This window comes from Balaenoptera borealis (genome assembly GCF_965194805.1).
Source record: "Balaenoptera borealis genome assembly, chromosome: 2".
In the NCBI taxonomy this organism is placed as follows: domain Eukaryota; kingdom Metazoa; phylum Chordata; class Mammalia; order Artiodactyla; family Balaenopteridae; genus Balaenoptera; species Balaenoptera borealis.
Genome location: NC_138867.1, coordinates 103,090,813 through 103,115,993, shown reverse-complemented (window position 1 = coordinate 103,115,993; position 25,181 = coordinate 103,090,813). Strand labels below are relative to the sequence as shown.

At 39.8% G+C, this 25,181-nt stretch overlaps 1 protein-coding gene across 7 annotated transcripts in view; it reads right to left on the bottom strand.

The window, feature by feature from the left end:
• Positions 1 to 25,181, bottom strand: part of SNX24 (sorting nexin 24) — a 176,041-nt gene that overhangs the window by 116,035 nt on the left and 34,825 nt on the right. The window lies entirely within an intron of this gene.

Here is a 25,181-nt window from a genome sequence, read left to right as displayed (position 1 = left end):
ATCTTTTAAGAACCCTCTCATCAAAGGCTATTCTCCCTTCCTCATCCATGCAAGACCAAGAGAAGGCTGCTCTGCCGGCTAAGACAACAGAGAAAACCACTGTAGGTGTGTGGGCACTCATCTAAGGAGGGAAAGAGAGGGCTGGTCGTCCTCCACCTCACCTGGAATGTGTGGAGCCCCCTCCCGGGCAATGAAGGCAGTTTGCAGGTGTTCCCAGAAGAAACAAAACCAATCAAGAAAAAGTAGGGGTGGGAGTGTGGGGCAAGTGAGGGGAGAGGTGGTGGGGGGATGGGGACACTACAAAGGCTGGCCGAAGGAGAATGCAAAAGCACAAGGCATCCTCAGGGCTCTATCAATGCTGGATCAAGAGTGAAGTCAGGGCTTCGCTGGTGGCACAGTGGTTAAGAATCTGCCTGCCAAAGCAGGGGACACAGGTTCGAGCCCTGGCCCAGGAAGATCTCACATGCCGCGGAGCAACTAAGGCCGTGCGCCACAACTACTGAACCCATGTGCCGCAACTACTGAAGCCCGAGTGCCTAGAGCCCGTGCCCCGCAACAAGAGAAGCCACTGCAATGAGAAGCCTGTGCACAGCAATGAAGAGTAGCCCCCACTCACCACAACTAGAGAAAACCTGCATGCAGCAACGAAGACCCAATGCAGCCAAAAAAATAAAATAAATAAATTGAAAAAAAAAAAAGTGAAGTCAGAGACCTGCAAGATGGTGGAGGAGTAAGAAGTAGAGATCACCTTCCTCCCCACAAATACATTAGAAATACATCTACATGTGGAACAACGCCTAGAGAACACCTACTGAACGCTGGCAGAAGACCTCAGACATCCCAAAAGGCAAGAAACTCCCCATGTACCTGGCTGAGTGGCAGACAGGGGTTTGGTGCCCCGGCCAGGTGTCAGGTCTGTGCCTCTGAGATGGGAGAGCCGAGTTCAGGACGTTGGTCCACCAGAGACCTACCGGTCCATGTAATATCAAATGGCGAAAGCTCTCCCAGAGATCTCCATCTCAACACTAAGACCCAGCTCCACTCAACGACCAGCAATCTACAGTGCTGGACACACTATGCCAAACAACGGGCAAGAAAGGAACACAAACCCACCCATTAGCACAGAGGCTGCCTAAAATCATAAAAAGGTCACAGATACCCCAAAACACACCACTGGATGTGGTCCTCCCCACCAAAAAGACAAGATCCAGCCTCATCCACCAGAACACAGGCACCAGTCCCCTCCACCAGCAAGCCTACACAACCCACTGAACCAACCTTAGCCACTGGGGGCAGACACCAAAAACAATGGGAACTACGAACCTGCAGCCTGTGAAAAGGAAACCCCCAAAACAGTAAGTTAAGCAAAATTAGAAGACAGAGAAACACACAGCAGATGAAGGAGCAAGGTAAAAACCCACCAAACCGAACAAAAAAAGAGGAAATAGGCAGTCTACCTGAAAAAGAATTCAGGGTAATGATAGTAAAGATGATCCAAAATCTTGTAAATAGAATGGAGAAAATACAAGAAACGTTTAACAAGGACCTAGAAGAACTAAGAAGCAAACAAACAATGATGAAAACACAATAAATGAAATTAAAAATTCTCTAGAAGGAATCAATAGCAGAATAACTGAGGCTGAAGAACGGATAAGTGAGCTGGAAGGTAAAATAGTGGAAATAACTACCACAGAGCAGAATAAAGAAAAAAGAATAAGAAGAATTGAGGACAGTCTCAGAGACCTCTGGGACAACATTAAATGCACCAACATTTGAATTATAGGGGTCCCAGAAGAAGAGAAAAACAAAGGGGCTGAGAAAATATTTGAAGAGATTATAGCTGAAAACTTCCCTAATATGGGAAAGGAAACAGTCAGTCAAGTCCAGGAAGCACAGAGAGTCCCATACAGGATAAATCCAAGGAGAAACACACCAAGACACATATTAATCAAACTATCAAAAATTAAATACAAAGAAAACATATTAAAAGCAGCAAGGGAAAAGCAACAAATAACATACAAGGGAATCTCCATAAGGTTAACAGCTGATCTTTCAGCAGAAACTCTGCAGACCAGAAGGGAGTGGCAGGACATATTTAAAGTGATGAAAGGGAAAAGCTACAACCAAGATTACTCTACCCAGCAAGGATCTCATTCAGATTTGACAGAGATATTAAAACCTTTACAGATAAGCAAAAGCTAAGAGAATTCAGCACTGCCACCAGCTTTACAACAAATGCTAAAGGAATTTCTCTAGGCAGGAAACACAAGAGAAGGAAAAGGCCTACAATAACAAACCCAAATCAATTAAGAAAATGGTAATAGGAACATACATATCAATAACTACCTTAAATGTAAATGGATTAAATGCTCCAACCAAAAGACACAGACTGGCTGAATGGATACAAAAAGAAGACCCATATATATGCTGTCTACAAGAGACCCACTTAAGACCTAAAGACACATACAGACTGAAAGTGAGGGGATGGAAAAAGATATTCCATGCAAATAGAAATCAAAAGAAAGCTGGAATAGCAATTCTCATATCAGACAAAATAGACTTTAAAATCAAGACTATTACAAGAGACAAGGAAGGACACTACATAATGATCAAGGGATCAATCCAAGAAGAAGATATAACAATTGTAAATATTTATGCACCCAACATAGGAGCACCTCAATACATAAGGCCAATGCTAACAGCCAAAAAAGGGGAAATCAACAGTAACACAATCATAGAAGGGAACTTTAACACCCCACTGTCACCAATGGACATATCATCTAAAATGAAAATAAATAAGGAAACACAAGGTTTAAATGATACATTAAACAAGGTAGACTTAATTGATATTTATAGGACATTCCATCCAAAAACAACAGAATACACTTTCTTCTCAAGTGCTCATGGAACATATTCCAGGATAGATCATATCTTGGGTCAGAAATCAAACCTTGGTAAATTTAAGAAAATTGAAATCGTATCAAGTATCTTTTCTGAACAAAACACTATGAGACTAGATATCAGGAAAAAAATTGTAAAAAATACAAACACTTGGAGGCTAAACAATACACTACTAAATAACCAAGAGATCACTGAAGAAGTCAAAGAGGAAATCACAAAATACCTAGAAACAAATGACAGTGAAAACACAATGACCCAAACCCTATGGGATGCAGCAAAAGCAGTTCTAAGAGGCAAGTTTATAGCAATACAATCCTATCTCAAAAAACAAGAAACATCTCAAATAAACAACCTAACCTTACACCTAAAGCAATTAGAGAAAGAAGAAAAAAAAACCCCAAAGTTAGCAGAAGGAAAGAAATCATAAAGATAAGATCAGAAATAAATGAAAAAGAAATGAAGGACACAATAGCAAAGATCAATAAAACTAAAAGCTGATTTTTTGAGAAGATAAACAAAATTGATAAACCATTAGCCAGACTTATCAAGAAAAAAAGGGAGAAGACTCAAATCAATAGAACTGGAAATGAAAAAGGAGAAGTAACAACTGACACTGCAGAAATACAAAGGATCCTGAGAGATTACTACAGGCAACTCTATGCCAATAAAATGGACAACCTGGAAGAAATGGACAAATTCTTAGAAAAGCACAACCTTCCGAGACTGAACCAGGAAGAAATAGAAAATATGAACAGAACAATCACAAGCACTGAAACTGAGACTGTGATTAAAAATCTTCCAACAAAGAAAAGCCCAGGACCCGATGGCTTCAAAGGTGAATTCTATCAAACATTTAGAGAAGAGCTAACACTTATCCTTCTCACACTCTTCCAAAATATAGCAGAAGGAAGAACACTCCCAAACTCTTTGTACGAGACCACCATCACCCTGATACCAAAACCAGACAAAGACGTCACAAAGAAAGAAAACTACAGGCCAATATCACTGATGAAAATAGATGCAAAAATACTAGCAAACAGAATCCAACAGCACATTAAAAGGATCAAACACCATGATCAAGTAGGGTTTCTCCTAGGAATGCAAGTATTCTTCAATGTATGCAAATCAATCAATGTGATAAACCATATTAACAAACTGAAGGAGGAAAACCGTAAGATCACCTCAATAGATGCAGAAAAAGCTTTTGACAAAATTCAACATCCATTTATGATGAAAACCCTCCAGAAAGTAGGCACAGAGGGAACTTACCTCAACATAATAAAGGCCATATATGACAAACCCACAGCCAACATCATTCTCAATGGTGAAAAACTGAAACCATTGCCTCTAAGATCAGGAACAAGACAAGGTTGTCCACTCTCACCACTATTATTCAACATAGTTTTGGAAGTTACACAGGAATCAGAGAAGAAAAAGAAATAAAAGGAATCTAAATTGGAACAGAAGTAAAGCTGTCACTCTTGGAGATGACATGATATTATACATAGAGAATCCTAAAGATGCTACCAGAAAACTACTAGAGCTAATCAACGCATGTGGTAAAGTAGCAGGATACAAAATTAATGCACAGAAATCTCTTGCATTCCTATACACTAATGATGAAAAATCTGAAAGAGAAATTAAGGAACTACTCCCATTTACCACTACAACAAAATGAATAAAATACCTAGGAATAAACCTACCTAAGCAGGCAAAAGACCTATATGCAGAAAACTATAAAACACTGATGAAAGAAATTAAAGATGATACAAACAGATGGAGAGATATACCATGTTCTTGGATTGGAAGAATCAACATTGTGAAAATGACTATACTACCCAAAGCAATCTACAGATTCAATGCAATCCCTATCAAACTACCACTGGCATTTTTCACAGAACTAGAACAAAAAATTTCACAATTTGTATGGAAAGACAAAAGACCCCAAATAACCAAAGCAATCTTGAGAAAGTAAAACGGAGCTGGAGTAATCAGGCTCCCTGACTTCACACTATACTACAAAGCTACAGTAATCAGACAGTATGGTAGTGGCACAAAAACAGAAATATAGATTAATGGAACAAGATAGAAAGCCCAGAGATAAACCCACGCACATATGGTCACCTTATTTTTGATTAAGGAGGCAAGAACATGCAATGGAGAAAAGACAGCCTCTTCAATAAGTGGTGCTGGGAAAACTGGACAGCTACATGTAAAAGAATGAAATTAGAACACTCCTTAACACCATATACAAAAATAAACTGAAAATGGATTAAAGACCTAAACGTAAAACCAGACACTATCAAACTCTTAGAGGAAAGCATAGGCAGAACACTCTATGACATAAATCACAGCAAGATCCTTTTTGACCCACCTCCTAGAGAAATGGAAATAAAAACAAAAATAAACAAATGGGACCTAATGAAACTTAAAAGCTTTTGCACAGCAAAGGAAACCATAAACAAGACCAAAAGACAACCCTCAGAATGGGAGAAAATATGTGCAAATGAAGGAACTGACAAAGGATTAATCTCCAAAATTTACAAGCAGCTCATGCAGCTCAATATCAAAAAAACAAACAACCCAATCCACAAATGGGCAGAAGACCTAAATAGACATTTCTCCAAAGAAGATACACAGATGGCCTACAGACACATGAAAGGATGCTCAGCATTACTAGTCATTAGAGAAATGCAAATCAAAACTGCAATGAGGTATCACTTCACACTAGTCAGAATGGCCATCATCAAAAAATCTACAAACAGTAAATGTTGGAGAGGGTGTGGAGAAAAGGGAACCCTCTTGCACTGTTGGTGGGAATGTAAATTGATACAGCCACTATGGAGAACAGTATGGAGGTTCCTTAAAAAACTAAAAATAGAACTACCCTACGACCCAGGAATCCCACTACTGGGCATATACCCTGAGAAAACCATAATTCAAAAAGAGTCATGTACCACAATGTTCATTGCAGCTCTATTTACAATAGCCAGGACATGGAAGCAACCTAAGTGTTCATCAACAGATGAATGGATAAAGAAGATGTGGCACATATATACAATGGAATATTACTCAGCCATAAAAATAAACTAAATTGAGTTATTTGTAGTGAGGTGGATGGACCTAGAGTCTGTCATACAGAGTGAAGTAAGTCAGAAAGAGAAAAACAAATACTGTATGCTAACACATATATATATGGAATCTTAAAAAAAACCAATGGTTCTGAAGAACCTAGGGGCAGGACAGGAATAAAGACACAGACATAGAGAATGGACTTGAGGACACGGGGAGGGGGAAGGGTAAGCTGGGACAAAGTGAGAGAGTGGCCATGGACTTATATAATCTATCAAATGTAAAATAGCTAGTGGGAAGCAGCCGCATAGCACAGGGAGATCAGCTTGGTGGTCTGTGACCACATAGAGGGGTGGAATAGGGAGGGTGGGAGGGAGATGCAAGAGGGAGGAGATATGGGGATATATGTATATGTATAGCTGATTCACTTTGTTATAAAGCAGAAAGTAACACACCATTGTAAAGCAATGATACTCCAATAAGGATGTTTAAAAAAAAAAAAAAAAAGAGTGAAGTCAGTTGCCTGCTTAGGTGAAATGGAAAAGAGAAGAAAGTCAAAGGATACAGGAATACCAGAATCACCACTGGGGTATGACCACTGAGCGAACAGAATTTTGAAAGAGAATTAGGACTATTTCACTTGTCCTACAAAGGATACTGCAGGGGGAAAACTTTGAGGTCCCCAGATTAACTCCACATGCTCAGTATCTGAAGATAGGGATGCAGGTAAAGACAGGTTATGATCTACAAGCTCTAGGCTCTTGTTCATCAGCATGAAACAGTGCTTCCATTTATGACTGGGATTCCATGTTACAATGATCAACTCTGGGTTCCGTCAAAACTATGTAACGATTCGGCTGGTGACACAATTCTGAAGTGTAAGAAAGAAGTACTAACCAAGGGTCTGGTTCCTACCCAGCACATGACTGAGAGAAGAGGACAAGGGCACATGTATGTGTAGCCTATTCATGCACTGTGGGAAGTACTTGAGGACAGGCAAGGTACCCAAAGCCAGTCTTAAAAAGGGGATGGGTGGGGAAGGGACTGATAATATCCAAAGCAGAGTTTTCCATGTATCCCTTAGCAGCATTCCCCCACCCTGCTCTCCACCTGATCTGATTAAAGGGAGAGGTGGCCAGGAACCACCCGCTCTGTCTCCATGCTCAGCAGGGCCACTTCCCACCTAGTATCCTTCCCCTACCCTATCCGCACTCACCCATCAAAACCTGTCTTCCCTCAGGCTGGGCCTTGGAGGAGCAGTGGGGATGGGCCTATTTTGAACCCCTTGCTATATTCTTATAATCTTGGTCCTGAAATGAAGAGGAAAAGAACCTCAAAAGTAAAAGAGAGTGGTAATGATGTGGTGGCCACGAACAGAGCAGCAGCCGGGGCTGTTTCCCAGGGGATGAGTCTAGGAGGGGGGGAGTCTCAAGACACCCAGACACAAGGCAAAGAGTTCCTCAAATGCTGAACATCACAGTGGTAAGGTGGAAGTTCTGATGCAACTTTGTTCTACTGGATTCTTTTAATTACATTTCCCATTGTCAAAGTAAACTTTATCTCTGGTGATTTTAACTTCCTAATCTTCTCCCTTTACAGTTGTTACTCCTAATAGTAAAGTGATGGTTCACTATTTATAGAATAAACTGATATCTTTCTGCCTTGAACCTACAAGCCCTCAGTCCACTCTGGCCTCAAAGCTGCATTCCTCATTAGCGAAAAGCATGTACTAGAAAGGATTATTCCATTAGGTAGTTTGCACAAGATAACCACACCAATGTAATGTAATCTAGTCATTACTACAGGGCCTGCCTCTTAAACTAAGTCATTCCCTCAGCAAGTATTTATTAAGTACTTCCATGGATCAGGCTCTGAGCTGGCATACAGCAGGGCAGCGTAAAAGACACAGTCTCTCCGCCTTGGAACTCAGAGAAGACCTACAGATTAACTAATTGTAAGCACGTGATGATGACTGAAATGGGACCTGGAAGGACATGGAAATGGTGCAGAAGGCATCTTAACAGGGAAATCTGGGCAATGGAGGACATCCCCAATATTTAACACTGCACTCTACTCCCGACGACATGGACAGGCTAAGGCAACTGTCCTCACGTTTACACATGCCCATGTTGCTTTCAGCTTTCTGCACTCTGCGACTCAGACCCTGGACTTACTAACTCTGGAGACCAAAAACCCAGGTTCAAACTCCAGCTTTACTGGCTGTGTGTCTACAGTTATTTAAACTCACTGGGCATCAACTTTTTCATCTGTTAAGTAGAAATAATAGCTTCTCTGTGAGGATTTAAATAAGTTAACATTTATAAAGTGCATTGCATGGCGTCTGGCATATAGTAAGCACTCAACAAATAACAGGTTTTTTTTATTTTCATGACCTAAGTGTCCCTGAATTTTAGTCAATGCTACTAAAATCATTTGAACTAGTATTTAATGACCCTCATTTAATACATCTGAATGCCTTTTAGTCGCTTTGGTAATGAAGAGTCTAATCAGACTGCTCTTGGAATATGTGTCCTTTGTTAAATATGGTAACTACTATATTTCTTTTTGCACATTTAAGACAATTTCATATGTGAAATAAAGAAACATCTCTTTATAATTCAACATTTTGAATAGGTAACACATTCATATGATTTTAAGGTTTTTTTTAAAGATATGAAAACATATACAGTAAAGCCTCCCTTGAAACTCTGACACACTTTGACTAGGTCACACCCCGCATCCCACGTCCCGCACCAGATGCTGTGAACAGGTCCTTTCAGCCTTGCTATGTTCACGTCTGAACTGTGTCAGCCTTAAGTCCTTCCCTTCTACACAAAAGGCAGCACATCACACACTGTTCTACCTCTTGTTTTTTCACTTAGCAATGGACCCTGGCACCTTCCCATATGAGGATATAGACTGTCCTTTCCCTCCTTTTATCACTACATAATATTCTCTTACATGGATACTGTTATAATAAATGTCTTTTTGGCTACATCTCTTTCTGCACTGACACAAACTTTCCTAACTGTAGTTCTGGCAGTGGGCGATGGAGATAATGGTTAGAAATATTATATTTTCATTTGGCTAAAGTTTTCTTAGTCAAAAACGAACAGCAACTAATTTTTTTTGATGTATTTTACCTAAACAATTTACACAATCATTATGCTACAGTTCACAATAATACTTTTCCCCTTAAATTATTTTAAGACATCTGTTCTGTATTTTGCACGTTCTGGGATCATTTTCCTTCGTGTTTATATGGGGAAAGTGCTGGCTGCTACAGTATCCAATCAGTTACCCCGAGGAGATGTCAGCTGTCAACCATGTCTTTTGCAGTGATTTCCCTCTTCTCTCTCCCTTCCCACTCTGGGTGAGCTGTCAAGTTTCTAGTTTCTGACGTGCATTTACATCACTCAATGACATCTGACAGCAGTGAAAGGCCACAGAAAACTGCTTATTGATCAGAGCAAAACTAGTTGACGGAACAGATGAGGTTGTATCACAGAAATGCAGCCACCTTCAGGTGATGACATTTTGCTCCCCGTACACAAGAGCTTAATGGAATACAACTTCATTATATCATGCCACTTGTGCTTACTGCACCAAACTCATCTCCTGACTGTTTTGTCTCCGTGGTGATGAGGATAATCTATCTGCACTGGTTTCAATGTATTGCTAACCTGATTTGTTCATGGACGCTTGCAAACTGCTTGTGAGTCTGTCCTGACAAATATACCAAGAGACACTGAAATCTCAATCTTACTAAAATCTAATTGTGCAGTCCTTTAAAAAAAGAAAAATAGAATTACCACTTAGTGAGCCATAACTATGTAGTTTACAACTTTTATACCACTGGGTAAAGAAATTTAAATGGGCATTTCTTTGAATGCAGGCAGAGAGATGACTATAAAGTTATAAACAGTACATGTCTGAAAGAAGGATCATTAAGCCAAGTAGACTCCAAACATTTTGCCACCAACATACAAGAAAAAGAAAAGGCAGCAAATGGAACAGAATCACCAGCCCTCCCTGACTCCTAGATGAAAAAATGCTAAAACTTTACCCTGAGGGTTGTCTGGCTTTCATCTTCTGTCTTTAATTCCTCCCTTGAGGCAGGCATGTTCTCCCAAATTACACATTGCCACAGCACCTGCACAACCCGTCCACATCTGCATCCTATCTGGTCTCAGTATTTTTCTTTAAATAGCCTTTTTACTTCAATAAAAGTTAAAAAGAACTTTAAGGTGAGTATGAAAAGAAACACTTGTTTTAAAATCATGTTTCCTGCTGAAGCTTCTGAGCCTGAAGCCTGCTCTCCAGTCCTTAGAAAAAGAGATTAGCAAAGTAAAGCCAAGTTAAAGGTTTTGGAAAAATTTTAGGGGGGGTGGGGCCAATGGTGTAGGATGAAAAGGTAAGGGAATGGGAATGACTTTCTTCCCTATCTATCAGCATTACTGAAGGTGTGGGCACCACTGAAATCATGCCTTGTAGCACTGGTGGCCTGTATCCAAACCCAGGGATCACAGGCACAGTACACTGAATGAGCAGGAGATGGGCTCGAATCCCATCCCTCCCACCTCCTGTATGGCCCCCATCAAATTATTTAACCTCTGCAAGCCTCATTTTCCTCTCACCTATAAAAGAAGATACAGACCACATATAAACCTTAGAGAACTGCTCTGAGGAGTAAATGAGATCATGCGTGTAAACTACATAGCATAGTACGCAATACTAAGAATATTGGTTAATAAATGTTATTACTCCTTTCTTCCCACCTCCTTGTGAGCACCTTCAGTTTAAAAATAAAATAAAAGGATGGAGGACAGAAGACAATCAAGGCAGAGGGTTCATGAAGAAAAGAAAGAAATGGAGAGACTTCCCTGGTGGTGCAGTGGTTAAGAATCTGCCTGCCAATGCAGGGGACACGGGTTCGAGCCCTGGTCTGGGAAGATCCCACATGCCGTGGAGCAACTAAGCCTGTGCACCACAGCTACTGAGCCTGCACTCTAGAGCCCACGAGCCACAACTACTGAGCCCTCGTGCCACAACTACCGAAGCCCGCATGGCTAGAGCCCATGCTCCGCAACAAGAGAAGCCACCGCAATGAGAAGCTCATGCACCGCAACGAAGAGTAGACCCCGCTCGCCACAACTAGAGAAAGCCTGCGCACAGCAACGAAGACCCAACGCAGCCAAAAAATAAAAATAAAATAAATAAATTTTAAGAAAAGAAAGAAATGGAATAAAGGGGAACGAGAAGTACATAGATTAACAAAGAAAAAATGAAACCTGAAAAAGAAGGGGGTTTTCGAACTCAGTTTTGCAGCTTCCTTGCTGGCAAAGCTCTCCTTCCCCACCTCACCCAGGTTCTGATTCTTTCTTTCTGGCAAAGATCACTGCTCTCCTCTGGCCTCCAGTAACACTTTGCTCAGACTCAGCTGCCTGCTTTATGGTGGGCCTCACCCTCAGATCTGAGGCTCCTTGAAGACAGAGGCCTTGTCTCCCCCCAAAATGTCCACCCCCCACTCTGGCATCCTCAGGGCCCAGCAGAGCACCAGGCCAACTACAAGCATGACGTGGAGTGGCTGAAATGAACGCACACAGATCACTCTCCCTTCGGAAGGCAACGCCAGCACTACCCAGGCCTTGTGGGGGGAGATTTATGTAGGTCTGAACAAGGGCTTTTCTGGCGTACCTTCTGACTTTTTACTTATAACACCGGCTTGCATAATGAAAACATGTAACAGAAAAGCAGAAAGGTATTAAGTGCCTTTATTTCAAACATGTCAGGTATTTCAAGAAATACTGTTAAGTTTGGACTTTTCAAAAATCGCACCATATAAAATGTTTCTGCTTCATTGTTCTGTATTTTGAGATCACTAGAATAAAATCTTTTTTAATCACCTGAACCAAATGTATGCCTCAGGGCATTTGTAACTAACTCATTGCTGCTTGTGAACCACAGACCATATGTTATTTTCCAAATACTTTTGCTTCATGCACTAAATGCTTCCTAAATGGAAGCAAAAAACTGACTCAAATCAGAGCCACTCTGCTGTACTTACAATTAATAAGGCACACGACAGCCGTTACATATAATCTCGTAAGGTGCATGATGACAGGAAATAGACATGGCAGCAATGGTGGAACCCAGAGCGAGCCAGTGCAGGTGGTAAGGGGAGAGAGCGAGCATGCACCCCGCCAGCCCCAGACAGCCCAGGTTTAATGCCCGTATTGCAGCACAATGATCGACACTGCCCTTTTACTTTCAAAAGCATGTTAGTTTGGATGATAAATTCTGTGGTCACCCTAAGAATGCAGAGGAACATCTCACCACGTGCAGATTTTGTGGTCTTAAAGCTCTTTATATACACCTGATGTCTTTGTGGTTCATTGTTCTATATGTATTTGTTTTTATATACATAGCTTCCCCCCTGACTCTTAGCTGTTATTCTAACTCTGTCTCTAGTGCCTAACTGAGACCTTGACATATAGCAGGTACTTAATTGTGGTTGAATGATTAAACCCGAGACATCCACAACTCAATGGACCAGAACATAACTGATGGGATGGAACTTAACCAAGGAAGCTAGTGAATGGTCAGGTGAAATTCATTTAAACTTAAATTCTTAAGTAATGTCTGTGAATATGAAAACCAAAATTACAAACTTTGTCTTACAGACAGGAGTAATATCTGAGCTGGAAAGTGAGAAGGACCTTAAACTAGTGCTTGGAAAATGTTGGCAGATCTTCAAATAAGTGTTCCCCGGGGCAAGCTGCAATGCTTTACGATCAAGATTTCTGGATGCAGTTAACCAGTATTACCTGTATTTGCTGAACCTCTAGAATGACTGGCTGAGACAGGCCACCCCTAATCAATACAGTGAAGACATAGAATCACAGGCTTCTTCTCACGGGGGGTGGCACCTCTCAGGTGCACCGGCAGAATGAACCCAACTGTCAGGAACTAACCCTCCCACACACCCTTCCCACCTCCCAGTCTCCTGCCTCCCATCTCCCTTCACCCCTTGCTGATAACCTCTGAGTGAAATCAGGATACTTACCCACAAAAAGACCCTTGAAATCAAACATGCCTACTGGAGTCCTGTTTCACATCTATACGGCTGGAATGTGGGTGATAAATATACACTATATTCTAACATATACTTCCACTGAGGAAGTTAAGGACTTCGAAGAACTTTTCTGAACTGAAATATCTATGTTTCACTTAAAATGACTCCTGGAGCTAAGACCCTCACCAGGGCCCCAGAAGCTGATGGTGAGACAGCTCAGGGGTGGGCAGATGCCCAGAGACCAAGGTTGTCTTCTTCCACACGGCCCATGACCTAACACAGTGGCATTTTTTTCCAGTTAAACTCCATGGAGTTTAACTCAAAATCAAAAGAAAACCTAATCTCAGATTTATTATCAAGAAACATTAGGCATTCGTAACTGTGTTTCCTTGGTCACAAAGTTCATTTTAAACAGCATGTTGAACAGGATTAAACACATGAAGCCAAATTACTGATGACTATGTAAATTACTAATAATTTAAGAGTTTATAAAATATAGACAAAGCTGTAACGATAAGACACTTTTTTAAACCTAGGAGCATATAATTTTGGATTTGTAAAAAAGGCATTTAGACATTTAATGACCTCAAAATAATTAAGAAATAGATATTATAATTTTTTTTAAAGACTAAGCATTCCATTGGGTGACTTCAAGAACCGGTTATTCTCAAGCTTCTCTTGCTCTAGTTTCAAAACTATGTTAAACTAAACCCACATAACTCAAGACTTTACAAGGGCTGCAAAAACCAAAATGAGGTCTCCTGTCCCTACTGTGCCACAACCAGACACAATACTCATAAATTTATGGTTTTTATTTTAATATGCATTATTTTTGGACATCTCTTAATGTAGCTATTGGAAAATATTGTATAACTAGGAAAAGAAGAGAACCAGATGCATCTGTACAGTAAATGGAGTATTTCAATCAAGAACAGTAGTCCACCAGATGGAACCACATCACAAATGGAACAAAGCAGGTTATCAAAAGTAGGAAAATGTAGAAACATACCCTTCTCAAACAGACTCACAAAGTACTTGTGCTTTAGGGCTTCCCTGGTGGCTCAGTGGTTAAGAGTCCGACTGCCAATGCAGGGGACACGGGTTCAAGCCCTGGTCCGGGAAGATCCCACATGCCGTGGAGCAACTAAGCCCGTGCACCACAACTACTGAGACTATGCTCTAGAGCCCAAGAGCCACAACTGCTGAGCCCGCGTGCCACAACTACTGAAGCCTGCACGCCTAAAGCCTGTGCTCCACAACAAGAGAAGCCACGGCAATGAGAAGCCCGCACACTGCAATGAAGAGTAGACCCTGCTCGCCGCAACTAGAGAAAGCCCACGCAGCAACGAAGACCCAACGCAGCCAAAAATAAATAAAAATATAAATAAATTTATTTTAAAAAAAGTACTTGTGCTTTAAATTACAGGAGCACGGGGCAGATACACTACAGTAAACCAAGATTTAAGGATAATTAGGAAACAAGACCCAACATTAAATATATAGCCAAAAACTTCTCAGGTTTTAAAAATCCATTCAATGTGGCCCTTCTTTCATCCAACAAAGATGAACTGAACACCGTGTAGGTGCCCAGCACATGGGACATAAGTGGATGCATAAAACATAATCTGCAGGTCAGAGTTCATAGACCAGTGGGGGGACACACCTGCTCACTGATTATAACACAGTGCAAAAACTGGTATAAAAGAAACATAGGGGCTTCCCTGGTGGCGCAGTGGTTGAGAATCTGCCTGCCAATGCAGGGGACACGGGTTCTGGCCCTGATCTGGGAGGATCCCACATGCCGCGGAGCAACTGGGCCCGTGAGCCACAACTACTGAGCCTGCGCGTCTGGAGCCTGTGCCCCGCAACGAGAGAGGCCGCGATAGTGAAAGGCCCGCGCACCGCGATGAAGAGTGGCCCCCGCTCGCCGCAACTAGAGAAAGCCCTCGCACAGAAACGAAGACCCAACACAGCCAAAAATGAATAAATAAATTTATTAAAAAAAAAAAAAAAAAAAAAAAAAAAAAAAAAAAAAAAAAGAAACATAAACAGGATACAGTAGAGGCCAAGAGGAGAGTACAAACAACTCTACCTGGGGCAGTTAGGCAATGATCTGCAGAGAAGCAAATGTCTGAGCTGGGTGTTGACTGGGTTCTCTGTCTACAGGGCAGACACAGCCCTAGGACTAGGGAACAACAAGGACAAAGACAGAGATCCAGAATTGATATGATAGATCTGCACGACATTAATAAACTGGTGTGAGGTGAAGCTTGGCTGAGTCTTGGGGGAGGGGAGGTAAGGGGAGAGGGTACTGCTGAGAGGAGGTTAAGAGGCAGATTGGGACAAGATCAGGAAGGGGCTTTTCTTACCCCTTTTCATACCCATAAGTCTGAGCTTTGGACTGTAGAGAGCCAAGAGGCAGCAGAAAGGCAAACTCAAAAGAGGCGTGGAGGGACACAGTGAGGGAGAGGCTCCCCTAGAAGAGTGAGGTGGCACTGTCACCACTGAGAACACAGGGGAGGTGTAGGAGACCGGGAGTAGGGACCCGGGGCCATAGACACTTCTGGTAAATCGTTGAATGCCCAGTCGAGGGAGAGACAATGATTATCCTTATGCTTTACATTGGAAACCTGGGTGGATGGTGGTACCCAGACTCAAAGATACAGAGGGCAAAAAAATATTGTTTGTCTTTGGAAGAGAGAAAGAATGGAGATAATGAAATCAGTTTGGGGCATCTTGAACCTAGGTACCTACAGGATATTGAGATGTAGACACCCAGTAAGAAGTAAGACAGGGCAGAGTGATTCCAAATAGGCCACAGTGGAGGAGGGCACTGTGTTTACCTCCAGAGGCCAGGGTCAGACAGAAAAGGAACAAGTATGCGAGACACTCTAAGGGAGAGGATGGAGGGTCAAGATCCTGAAAGATAAATTTGTGGAGTCCATGGGGCAATGACAGGAGACAAAGGCAAAAAAGTTGGAAGCCAGGTAAACCTTCCATTGGAGTCAGTAGGGAACAAAGACATCAGAGGAGCAACAAGGCCCAGGACGTGGGCAGTAAATGAGGCTGGAATGCCCAAATATCTACTGCATACCAGCCCCTCTGGACCAGGCCAATCTTCCCCAAATTTTAAGACCACTTATTATCTCTTTGTACCTTGCCCTTAACCATATATTGGTGTTCATTGTTGTAACTGTAATCTCTTCAAATAGGCTATATTCCAAAAGGAAAGAAACTTTTATATTTTATATATCTTCTACATTCTCCTTACTGTCACCCACAGTACAAGGCATAAAGTAGGAAAATAATAAATACTAGCTAAATGAAAAGAAAACAAGCTATATTTCAAGACTTCCAACACTTAGGTCATATGGAATAGTTCCTCATAATAAATACTAGCAATGTTTTGTCTTTTTAAAATATCTAGATTCTTTTTCCCACTCAAAAAAAAATGCTTATATTAGTAAAGGAAAAAAATTATGGCCCTCAGGTCTTTGACAGGTAAGATTTTATCTTCTTCCAGTTACACTGATACCACACGATACCCATTTCCACATGGCCTTACAGACCCGAAATTTAAACATATTACTTTCTAATGCATAGAATTGCGTTTTCCCTGCTCCTAATTTTTAAAAGGTTTTATATTTCACATTTTAAAAACTGCTTCTACTAAGGCCCTTGGTTTTTTTCTACCTGTGAGTTAATCATTCTTTCAAAAGTTTCCCCTTCCTCTGCTATGAGAATTATCCTCACAAGTGCATATGCTGTCCTGAAGATTAAGATCTCACTGAATTCCTTCATCATTGTAGGAAGCACCCAGCAAACAGTGAAGCTCAAGTAACTGTTGAAGGAATTTTATATTATTCAACAGAAGCATAACTAATAGACTATATGCTAAGACTTTTTTCCTGGTGCAGTAGTAGATTTCCATTGACTTCACGATAGTTGAAGAAGTAAGTCCACTGAAGCTACTGACACTACAGCCAGCACCAACCCTCCCCTTAGAGCATCTGATGCCAGAACCCTACCAACAGCAGGGGATGTACCACACTAGCTCCAAAGTCATCATGACCCCTTCCAGGTGGACGCTGACGACTACAGCAGGGAAAGAGCAGAGAAGACCGGGCTCTTTCAGATGAAGCAGAGATCTCATGGTGGAGGTTGGCAGGAGGTGGTGAAAGTTATGCCACCAGGAATGGCAAAGAGCAAAGTTTTCACATCAAGAAAGAGTTCTCAAAAATGGCCAGGACAGCCGCCACCAATAATGCATACACACAGTAAGCCTCTAGCCACCAAATAACACGTACACATCCACCAAAGGATGGGAACCACTTACAAGGTTCTTTGCCTCCAACTCCTGGACTCTTGATTTGGAAACTGCCCTGATCATCACCACATTTGGCCCACCTGCTTGTTAACAAAAACCCCTGTAGACCAATGGTTCTCAAACCTGGCTGTAAATTAGTGATCTGCAGGATGGTTTGAAATTATTAATGTCCAGGCCTCCAACCTGACCAATTAGCCCCAAGTTTCTGGGCAGAAAACAGTATAAACAGACACATCCACGATCATCAAGATTTGACAGATGTTTACATTTTTCCATATTGACTTTGATTTCACTTTACTTTTAAGAAATAAAATGTTATTGATTCAGCTAAACCCACAGTTAACCTTCACACCACCACCGCCCTCTTCTTTCCCTGGTCTGAGCTCTGCCCATAAATACACAACCGGGAGTGCTGATGGACTGGCCAGAGCCTGACCCTCTGACCCCAGGCACATGGCTAGCTGCACTACACCACCTTGCCTGTAGGAAGTTGGGTTTTGATTATTATTTATAAAGTTATAAATGGAAAGGGATTCTGAGTAAGCCCCACTGCATTTTAATTGCATGTGTATTATGTCTTGCAGCCAATTTTCCCCTTGCCATCAGATAGAATATACCTCCATTTTTACGATGTGTATCAGGGAAAATAAGGTTGAAGGCAATTTAACACTGACTCTGTAGGAGCACATCTATGCCCTAAAGTTTCACACAGGCACACTCACTGTGAATCTTCTCTAAGTCACTCTATATGAAGGTAACATCAACTCTCTTCTGAACAGAAAAAAATCACATAAGTACTTCACCCAACAGATCACAATACACACACACACAGAGCTTTCCAGAACATTTGTATAGTCTCGATTTGTAATTACTAAACTGAAGAGAAGATTCTATGATACTGCTGATCTTAACATCAAAGTCTTGTAAATGAATAGGTGAGCATTTTATTTTCCCCCCAAAGCAACAGAAGACAAAAAGTCAAATACTTTCACTTTTTCTGAAGGGCTCAGCAGAAGAGTGAACCCACAGAAAGTTTCAGATATTTAAAGAATTAAGTCCTACTAATATTATAAGAAACATGATCAGTGAACAGATTTTCCTGTTACAGAAAAATTTAGAAATCTGAAAAGCAGCCTAATAAATATGGATAGTATCTAAAAATACTTGTTTAAAAAAATCTTCAGGTGCAAACGTGTATGTACTTGTACCCACACAGATTTATTCACTGCCTCTTGTTAGGAGATTTTTAAAAAATACTCTTATGTTGTTACAACTAAATATTTGGAGTGACAAAATCCTACCCCTTCCAACAAACAGCAGTGAAGTTCTGTATCAGGAGAGTGACGTACATCAGGAGAGTGCAAAATGACCCACCTTCTCCATTTAATATGTTAAGTTATATACTGTCTTCTGCCTCTTGTGAATGCACCCCAAACAAATATTTGTACATGTACCTAAGAGCTCATAGAATGTAGTAAGATAGGATGGGAAAAGAAACAATGGGATCATGTTTTCTAAAATAGCCTAAGAAGGTAATTCATTTTTAATAAAAATAGGAAAGGGTAACAATATTCTTGCTTACCCTTAGGCGCTCTCTTTTTGAAAAAAACTGTAATGACACTTAATTTTGGAAATTCGCTTAATGACAGCTTTGATTTCCATTTAATGCACACAGTGACACCTACTGGCATTACTGATGAGGCAAAGAAGACAAGATCTGAAATTGACGCATAAGCAGAGACCTCTGAAATACATATGTTCATGCCCCTCATGTTAAATGACACTTCAGTTAAGTACGATATTCTAAAACTCTGTATTGATCTAACGTTAGAAATAAGCTAGAGGAAAGCCCCCATTTCTGGCTTTCAATTTTAAGTTACTGAGTGCTGTGAGAATGACACACAACGGGGTTCTGGAGACTTAAGCGTTCAGTTCACATTTTCCAAAAGCCATAAGCATTTATTTTTGGTGGCTGGAGTTAAACCTCAGACCTCATAAAGTCAATATGTTTGGTTGAGGGCAGTCACATAACATGATAATTTTTTAAAACTATATAAACCAAGAAAATAGTAGTTGGGAGATTTAGCTGCTTTATAAACAAGCTGTGGGCTATTATAAATAAACTGTGTCCTATTATAAATAAGCTGTGGTCTATCACAGAAACAAGGCAAGACTTATAAGACTTTTTTTTTTTCCGATTGTATATGTGCTAATGTTGAATCTGGCCATAGGGAGAGAAATAAACTCTAGACGAAGCAGGTAGGAAAAATATGGGCAAGTGAATAGAGCATCCATGAGAAATCTGGTAAACTACAGGTGGTCTAACTTTAAAATCGAAACGGAAGGGCTGGTACAGGACAGGAGGTTTCCGAGATGATAGGAATGGTGGCTGGTTGCCATGGAGGCCACCAAAGTATGAGAGCAGACGAGCCCTTGCCAGCCGCAACTGAAATAGCATCAGTCAGGCAGAACCAGACAGAATGCCACGAATATGTGCCTGGTAAATTCTGACTATGAAGTCAACTTGTTGACACAATGCATCTTAAGAAAAGGATATGCATCTCACATACCAAATCAGATCACTGAGGATGGCTACACTGTAGTGCTAAGGTTTCCAAGGCTGAGTCAACAGAAAAGAGCACTGGGATCGATTAGCAATGTCTGCCATGGAAAAGGAGGAGGAAAATTACAACGCATGTGCCAAAGATCTGCTACCTCGTTATCCTAAGATTTCAAAAAACTCTGCTTCATAACTTCATCCATTTCTATCCTGCTGCATTTTTTTGCTTGTATATTTGGTCTTTGCCTTTGTTTCCAAGTGTAATTTATTTTGAAAACAGCCCTATCTTGGCTCAAATGAGGAGAAGAGGAGGTTTTCTTTGGCTAGCTGGAAAAGACATGGGGAAGGTGGCAGGGACAATTGGTGAAGCAGAGCACTGACCTGGAAAGGGCGTAACTGCTGGCACTCATGGAACACACTATGCAGAGGTCTCCCCTGACAGGGGTGACAGCTGATCCCCCAGCTGAGGGTCTTTAACACAAAGAACACAGCCCAGGCTCTGTGTCAAGGCACCAGGACACCAGGGTGCCTACACCCTTGGCCCAAGATGTGGGATGCAATAGGGTGTGAATTATCTCAGGGGGGCTGACGCCTAAATCCAAACAACAATGAACTCTCTTCTCCACCAGTAAATTATGTGACCTTTAAACCAGCCTATCATGTATTACATTAGTTAGAGATGGTATCATGTTAAAATTAGATGTGTTTTACCTAAAATTAATACAAATGGAATAACTTTATCATGAACAAGTTAATGGCTAGACCCATCCCCTAGGTTTATTTCCTCCTCTATACTTTTCTGTCTTATAACTTTTCTATTACAGATACATATTACTTTCTTTTAAAGTATTTTAAAAACAAAAGATCTCCATTTCTTCTACAACTGTTAAAAACTGTGTATCTCTAAGCTTTTCGTAAGTTTGGGAAGCGGGGGTGTTGGCCTAATTAAAATAAAATGGAAACTATCTCTGAAACAAATTAACAAAACTTACAAAACTGTCCTTTAAATATAGGGAATATTTATTTGAAACTCTCTCTAAAAATTAATTCCTATAGGTTTTAGGGTTTGACCATGGCAGAATGAATGTCAAGGTGGGAAGAGGCAATGGGCAGTTACAAGGGTAGGACAAATCTACACAATAAGGAAGGAGAACTCAGAAAGAGAGAGGCCAAATACTGCTCATAGTCGACTAGAAAACTGTAACCATGTCCATGTGCTAAACTCCTAGGTTCCCTGAGCCAAGATGTATAGTCCAGGTATAACCACAAACCAACAACCAAAATGGTAATCATCACATATGGATAACTCACTGCATGTAATTTACAACGAATGTAGCAATGCCAACACATTCAGAGTACACGTCTACATGTACATTAAATATTCTGTAATACCATGCAATTACCACATGAGACTAAAAAGGAATTTGGATCCATGAATTTGGATTAAATACGTGATTCTAAAAACAGTATTTTTTTTTTTTTATAAATTTATTTATTTTTGGCTGTGTTGGGTCTTCATTTCTGCGCGAGGGCTGTCTCCAGTTGCGACAAGCGGGGGCCACTCTTCGTCGCGGTGCATGGGCCTCTCACTATGATGGCCTCTCTTGTTGTGGAGCACAGGCTCCAGACGCGCAGGCTCAGTAATTGTGGCTCACGGGCTCAGTCGCTCCGCGGCACGTGGGATCTTCCCAGACCAGGGCCTGAACCCATGTCCCCTGCATTGGCAGGCAGACTCTCAACCACTGTGCCACCAGGGAAGCCCCCCTAAAAACAGTATTTTAAAGTCAAACAAATTCTCTGAAAACTAAGGCAACAAGTCCCCCCAAACCATGAATGGTTTGTGCAACCATATGTATTTTTACTATGCAGGAATGAAAGTTAGATATAAGTTTTTAAAAAAAGATAAAATAAATAAGAGACTTCCCATTTTGGCTGAATAATACCAATAAGAGAAAAATTTCCCTAACTATATTTTACTTTTAGAAAGTGTGGCTAAACTAAAACGATTTCATGAAACCTAGCACTTGTAGCTCAATAAAATTACTTAATGTTGATTTACTGAAGAGTATTTACCTTACCTTAAAAGGTTTCCTTTTATTTTTACTTGGAAGCTAGACAACAGAATAATATGTGCCCCCATATATTTGTCTCATGTTGTTTCTATGAGAATGTGCAGTCAGATAACTAAAAATTACTGAGAATATCTAGATTATATTAAACTACTAGATACCGGGCCATTTCTCTTCCTAGCCCACTTCTAAAAACATCCCTCCACTGGACTATAACACTTCAAGGGCAGAAAACAAACCTTATTTTTCACTGTATCACAAAGCAGCACTAAGACAATGCTGTGTCCATAGCAGTTGCTCATTAAAAAATTGCTGCAAAAGTATTATTTGTAAGAGCAAAATAATGAAAACCCAAATGCCCATCCTTAGGAGACTAGCCACACAATGAAGTACCCTGTAGCCATTACAAATGAGGAGGATTCTTATGAACTCGTACGGAGCGTTTTCTAGGATATACTGACTGAAAAAAAACATCAAGGAAGAAAGATTACATATAGTATGTTAATTGTTATGAAAGGGAAAATAAGGAATGAAGATATAATAAGAGATGGAGATATATTAGGTTAAGAGTGTGTGTACAAAAAAGAAACACAAGAAGTATAAACCAAAACCGAATAACACTGGTTACTTATAGACATGTGCATAGAAGGCAAGGGGAGCGAGACTTTTCCAAAAATACCTTTTTATATAGTTTCGAACCAAATAAATTGTTCTATATATTAATAAATTTAAACAAAAAAGATAGAAAAACCCACAAATTGAATATAAACAGAGAAAATAACCTAACTGTACATTAAATTTTTTTACATAACAATATAGAGTAAATAATGCAGGTAAATTTTGAACATAGTATTCTAACTACACAAACATAATGGGACATATTTTAATACAAAAAGGATTGCATAAAGGTCTTAAATTTTATTTGGTAGTCTTCATGTTAGAATAATTTGGGGCTTGAAATGCTGGAATTTTTATGTATGAAGAAGAAAGAGATACATCAAATGTAGTCATAATTTAAAATGTGTATATACTCATATGAGTATGATATATAGTATATATTCAGATATATACACATATATATGCCGATATATACACATATATATGCCTATATAATAAGTATATATGTAATATATTTCATAGTTCTAGCAACTGAGAGGGTCTGGTAGCAATGATAAACCATAGGACACTTAGCATCCATATCTTAGTTTCTAGATGCTATTCCCCACTAAAAAGAAGCAGGTATCCACGGGAAAAGTTTCAAATTGGGAAAGTCCACAGTGAACCTTCATATCTTGTTGGACAGAAAGCAAGAAACAGTGATCAAAGACACATGAGGTCATGTCAAAAGGACACAAGAGTCAAATTGAATGAGATCCCATGGGACAAATTTGACACAATTTGGGCATTACAAAGAATAATGACAACATTAGAAAAAACTTCTACTTAAAAAAAATATCCATGAGTCTATAGAGATATGAGGGGAGAACTAGGAAGGGGAGAAGCTCCTCTTCACAGAAGAATTCCAGTTAATAAGTGTGGAAGAAATGATGGAATTAGAAACATCATCATTTTGCAACTATCAATTTAATAGCTTAACCAGGCCAAAGATCATTATTACAGTTAACCACTGGGTCAAAGGAGTGAAATGCTGTAATTTAGGGGTGAAAGTAAGTGTGCAACTTATTTTCAAAGGATTCACCCAAAATAAAAAAATAAATATAAGTGTGTGTGTGTTTCTGTGTGAGTGTGTGCGAGACAGAGAGAAAGAACAAAGCAAAGGTGGCAAAACGTTAACAACTGGTGAATCTGAGTGAATATAAGTACTCTTTGTACTGTGCTATCAATATTTTTTCAAAATTAAACATTGGGGGAAAAAAATAAAAAGAAATAGGTTTGCTACAAGGACTACCCCATTGTTTGTAGGTGCTAACTATGTTATAAAGACGTATGCCTTTGACCTCACAACACTCATATTCTTAAACTTACAATTCCTATTTCACTGACAGAAGCATCGTTTTGGTCACCAGATGGTCTCCAACTTACACACATACTTTGTTCTTATGTGTTTGCTTATAAGTCAATATCTACTACTGACAACACATTTCTTCACAGAAACATTAATTTTCCTGGCCAGCCCCAAAAATATATTCAAAGAATAATATAGCTGAATATAATAACAAGAGTTTGAAAAAAAAATCAGTCTATATGTAAATAAATCAGACCAAAGCCAATTTAATTTTTAATAAGACTTGAAGATCTAGTAATATTTCTCCAGAATAATGAGAGGCCTTTTTTGGGAGGATGCATTATTGCTGAAATACCAATAAGTGTGGGAGGAGACAAATGAAAATTTGAGGTAATGCAAAACTTACACTTTTAAAAAGTAGATTGTATTTTTTTTTTAATATGGATATACTGTCACTGTAAAAATGCAAACAAAACAAAGTTAAAACTCCCACATTTTCCCTCCTCTAAAACAGTATCTTCCCTAGAGGTAACTATGATTATCAAGTTGGTGTATATGTACCTGCAGAAATAAAGTTGATTTGGTATTTTTCCCCACAGTCTCACACTGTACATAGCTTTTTGGTAACTTGCTTTTTTAATTTAACTTGCTTTTTTTATTTAACGCTTTGGTAACTTGCTTTTTTTATTTAACACTTTGCTTTAGAGAGTTCTTAAAGTTACCTACCAATCAGTATTTTTAAAAATAGAATATGTTAATATTCAAATAAATAAAATAAGTAGTTTAAAGTTAACACTCCTGAACAATTCCAACCAGAAAAAAAAATATCCTCAGGTAAAAAATGTTGGGTAAAGTTTTATAAGGTCAAAAAGATTTGATACATAAATCCTCAATTTGGAAAAGCAATTTGCAAAATAATAAGTATGTTATGATTTCACTTCTGTCTGAAGGGGATATACCAAACTATTACCCAGGAGAGATCAGAGAAAGGGAAGAAAAGAGGCTTTTAGTTTTTATTTCACACCCTTCTGCATTGTTTAAATTTTATTTTAAATTCTTGCAGGAAGTTATTGAAGGGATGAAAGTTTTAACTAATAATTGTTTTTGAATAGGTATAAGAAAAGATTATGATTAAACTTACTGCATATCTAGGGCTCATTTCCTTAAAAATAATCAATTATAGTCAAAGAAAGGATAACATTGGGGACTTA